Here is a 5,207-nt window from a genome sequence, read left to right as displayed (position 1 = left end):
TCCTTCCTTCCTTCCTTCCTTCCTTCCTTCCTTCCTTCCTTCCTTCCATCATTCCTTCCTTGGTTCTCTGGCTTTGGCAAAATGTTTTGTAGATGATTTTTAGGTTCATTTGATTCATAACATCTGTTGATTTTATTATTTCTCTGTTTACACTCTGTTTCAATTAGGCTCATCTTCTCCCACCAGACCAGGAAGTCCTCTACTGTATGAGTCAGGGCCCTCATATCAGCCTTTGTATGCTGCCTGGTTGGTGGCCCAGGCTCTGAGAGCTCTCTGGAGTCTAGATTAGTTGAGACTGCAAGTCTTTCCATGGGGCTGTCCACCCCTTCAGCTTCTTCAATCCTTCCCCTAATTCATAGGGGTCCCTGACTTCAGTCCAATAGTTGGGTATCTGCATATATCTCAGTCAGATGCTGATAGGGCCTCTAAGAGGACAGCCCTACTATGGCTCCTGTATGTAAGCTCAATATAACATCAGTAACAGTGGGTAGTTTTTGTTTCTTGATGTGTTATGGTTGTTATCATCTAGGGTATTAGGTTGTTTTGCTTAAATATTGTTTATTGATAAAAATTTAAGTTTTTGTTTAATTACTGTATATTAATTATTCTAAATTAATAGATGTTTACGGGCTTTTCTTTAATTGTTATGTACTAATAGAAATTTAAGTTTTTGTTTAAATTACTGTATATTGATAGATATTTAGGGATTTTTGTTCATTGTATATTAATAGAAATGTAAGGTTGTTTTGTTAGACTGTTTACTATATTGTACATAAACCGTTATTGAAAATGTGATGGTTTTATATTTATTTCCATTATATATAGAATAGTAATATTAGAGGAAAGGGCAGAAAGGAGAATATGAAGTGGAAATTTAAGGGTCCTTTGGAAAGTCAGTTGGGTGTTGTTTTGCTGGGACAAATAGGTGAAGGAATATTTCGTTAAAGTGGACACAGATGTGAAAGGCAAAGGCTCTCTTGGGAAGAAATATTTAGCTGAAGCAGGCACAGGAGACATGATATTTTCTAAAGCAAACACCTGAAAAGACACATGATGATGAATTCTTTGCTACCAAGGCTCATGTTAATCCACCTTACATTGCATAGTTTAACTGCATTTATTGGGATGCCATAGGGAGAAATACACAGAAAAGTTCTGGCAGAGTGCTACACTTTGTTGCCACATCCACAGACTGAGGATGTTTGGATGCACATGCTGAGGCAAGGCACGTGGAGGACATGTGATATTTGGGAGGTACTAATAGGACACCATGGAGTGCTAGGAACAGAGCATGGCTTGCTGGTACAGCTTGTGCAGTGTTTGTGGGTCCCACATCTTTGGTGATCTTTGCTTCCCTGAGAAAGGCACAGCCAAGAACTTCTCCTGGGGTTCCTGGTGGTCCCTACTGCTTAGTCGAGTCAAGACTGAGGCCTGGCTGTCAATCCCAGGTCATGTCACTGCTGTTGCTAACCTGACTGTGCTGAACTAGACTGCTGATGTATCCCTGTTGTGTTTGCAAGTGGATTGAGCTGCCTCTGCCTGCTAACCTAGGAAATGAACTGCTGATTTGCAGACAACACAGACTGGAATTGCTCCAAAGAAACATTCTAAACATGTCTACTTCCCCTATATCTTTTTTTTCCCACTACCTCTGGTGGGTGATGAGTTACAAGGAAGGTAAAAGCATTTAAGAACCATCATTAAAAGAAGGATTTGAAAAAATTAAAGTTATAGGTTTACAATGCTTCCAGATTATAATTTAGGCAATATTCACTTATCTCCCCTTTTAGACATCAATTTGTTGATAATTATTGTATGTATTTATTTTACTTTGCTACTGTGTATTTTACTTTCTGATAAAATTAAGCTAAATTTATTGATAAACATTTAAAGTAATTTGTGTTTTATGATAAGAATAAATCTGAGCTCTCCTTTATTTCTAAGAATACTAGTTTCACATAAACATACATTTTTTATATTACAACAATAGTATTTTGAAATTTTTTACCTTTTAAAAGTGTTTGCATGGCCTGAGCATAGAGCAGGTCACATGCGGCAGCTCTTTACCCAACCCCAGAAAACCGAGAAAAAGTGGGACTCCCAGGAACTTTAACTCAGGCAGCATCCCAGGTAAGGAAAAAGCAGCATTTGCCCCAAACAAGGAGCAACCGGGACCCACTGGGACCCAGGAATTCACGCCAGGCCCGGAGCACGGTTTCCTTCCAGTCCAAGGCCAAGCACTCCACAGATCCCAGGAGTCAGCTCTGCACCCAATCTCACAGAACCCAGAGGAAGCGGGGCTCTCAGGAGCTCTAACCCAAGCAGTATCTTAGGCTAGGAGGTGGCAATACTTGCCCCCAAACAGGGAGCAACCAGGACCCACTGGGACCCTGGAATTCACTCCTGGCCTGGGGCAGGTTCCTTACAGTTTGGGCCCGAGCAGATCCCAGCAGTCAGCTCTGCACTCAATCTCTCAGAACCCAGAGGAAGTGGGACTCCCAGGAGCTCTAACCCAAGCAGTATCTTAGGCTAGGAAGTGGCAATACATGCCCCAATCAGGGAGCAGACAGGACCTACTGGGACCCAGGAATCCACTCCTGACCCGGAGACCGGGCCCCTTCCAGTTTCCATCTGAGCATGGAGCACATCTTGAGACTCAGCTCTAACCCCAGCAGCAAAACCCATCCCAAACAGTTCTGACACAACCTAGATAATAGGAAAGACAGGCCCCAGTCAGAGACAGCACAGATAGCACAAAGGTGATCCAGATGGCAAAAGGCAAGTGCAAGAACACAAGCACCAGCAACCCAAGGTTCTTGCCATCATCAGAACCTAGTTCTCCCACATTAGAATGTCCTGAACTCCCCATATCACCAGGAAAACAAGAACCAGATCTAAAATCACTTCTAACAATGATGCTAGAGGACTATAAGAAGGAAATAAATAACACTATCAAAAAACTTGAGGAGAACACAGGTAAACAGGATGAAGTCCTTAAAGAAACACAAAAATCCTTTAAAGATTTACAAGAAAACACAAACAAACAGATGAAGGAATTGAACAAAACCATCCAGGACATAAAAATGGAAGTAGAAACAATAAAGAAATCAGAAAGGGAGACTACCCTGGAGATAGAAAACCTAAGAAAGAAATCAGAAGTTATAGACACTAGCATCACCAACAGAATACAAGAGATAGAAGAAAGAATCTCAGGTGCAGAAGATACCTTAGAAAATATTGACACAACTGTCAAAGAAAACGCAAAATGAAAAAAGGTCTTAACACAAAACATCCAGGAAACCGAGGACGCAATGATAAGACCAAACCTAAGGATAATAGGTATAGATGAGAGTGAAGATTCCCAACTTAAAGGGCCAGTAAATAACTTCAACAAAATTATTGAGGAAAACTTCCCTAACCTAAGGAATGAGATGCCCATAATCACACAAGAAGCCTACAGCACACCAAACAGACTAGATCAAAAAAGAAATACCTCCCGTCACATAATAATCAAGACACAAAATGCACAAAACAAAGAAAGAATTTTAAAAGCAGTAAGGGAAAAAGGCCAAGTAACATATAAAAGCAAACCTATCAGAATTACACCTGCCTTCTCACCAGATACTATAAAAGCCAGAAGATCCTGGACAAATATCATATAAATCCTAAGAGAACATAAATGCCAGCCCAAGCTACTTTACCCAGCAAAACTCTCAATTACCATAGACAGAGAAACTAAGATATTCCATGACAAAACCGAATTTACACAGTATCTTACCACAAATCCAGCACTACAAAAGATAATAGCAGGAAATCTACAATACAAGGAGGGCAATCATACCCTAGAAAGAGCAAGAAAATAATACTTTTCCATCAAACCCAAAAGAAGATAACCACACAAACAATGTCTCCACTATTAGCAAAAATGACAGGAAGCAACAACACCCTCTCCTTAGTATCTCTTAACATCAATGGACTCAATTCCCCCCAAAAAAGGCATAGGCTAACAGACTGGATACGCAAACAGGACCCAGCTTTTTGCTGCTTACAGGAAACCCACCTCAGTGACAAAGACAGACACTACCTTAGAGTAAAAGGTTGGAAAACAATTTTTAAAGCAAATGGCCCTAAGAAACAAGTGGGAGTAGCCATTCTAATATCGAAAAAAATTGACTTTCAACTTAAAGCTATCAAAAAGTATAAGGAAGGACATTTCATACTTGTCAAAGGAAAAGTCAAAAACCATGAACTCTCAATTCTGAATATCTATGTGCCAAATACAAGAGCACCCACTTTCATAAAAGAAACCTTACTAAACCTCAAAACACACAAAGCACCTCACACAATAATAGTGAGAGACTTCAACATCCCACTCTCAGCAATGGATAGATCATGGAAACAGAAACTAAATATAGATACAGTGAAACTAACAGAAGTTGTGAACCAAATGGACTTAACAGATATCTATAGAACATTTCACCCTAAAGCAAAAGAATATACCTTTTTCTCAGCACCTCATGGTACCTTCTCCAAAATAGACCATATAATTGGACACAAGACAGGCCTCAACAGATATAAAAATAATTGAAATCATCCCCTGCATCCTATCAGATCATCATGGTCTAAGGCTGGTCTTCAAAAATGACAAAGACAACGAAAAGCCCACATTCACTTGGAAACTGAAAAACACCCTACTCCTTGATAATCTGGAAACGGAAGAAATAAAGAAAGAAATAAAAGACTTTTTAGAATTTAATGAAAATGATGACACATCATACCAAAATCTATGGGATACAATGAAAGCAGTGCTAAGAGGAAAATTCATACCTCTAAGTGCCTACAAAAAGAAACTGGAGGGAGCATACACTAGCAGCTTGACAATGCACCTGAAAGACCTAGAACAAAAAGAAGCTAAAACACGTAAGAGGAGTAGACAGCAGGAAATAATCAAACTCAGGGCTGAAATCAACCAAATAGAAACAAAAAGAACTATCCAAAGAATCAATAAAACCAGGTTCTTTGAGAAAATCAACAAGATAGATAAACCCTTACCTAGAATAATCAGAGGGCAGAGAGACAGTATCCAAATTAATAAAATCAGAACTGAAAAGGGTGACATAACAGCAGAAACCGAGGAAATTAAAAAAAATTATCAGATCCTATTACAAAATCCTATACTCAACAAAATTGGAAAATTTGGATGAAAT

This window comes from Grammomys surdaster, unplaced genomic scaffold (genome assembly GCF_004785775.1).
Source record: "Grammomys surdaster isolate TR1022 unplaced genomic scaffold, NIH_TR_1.0 279, whole genome shotgun sequence".
NCBI lineage: Eukaryota > Metazoa > Chordata > Mammalia > Rodentia > Muridae > Grammomys > Grammomys surdaster.
The sequence above is the reverse complement of the archived record's forward strand: the minus strand, read 5'-3'. Positions refer to the sequence as shown.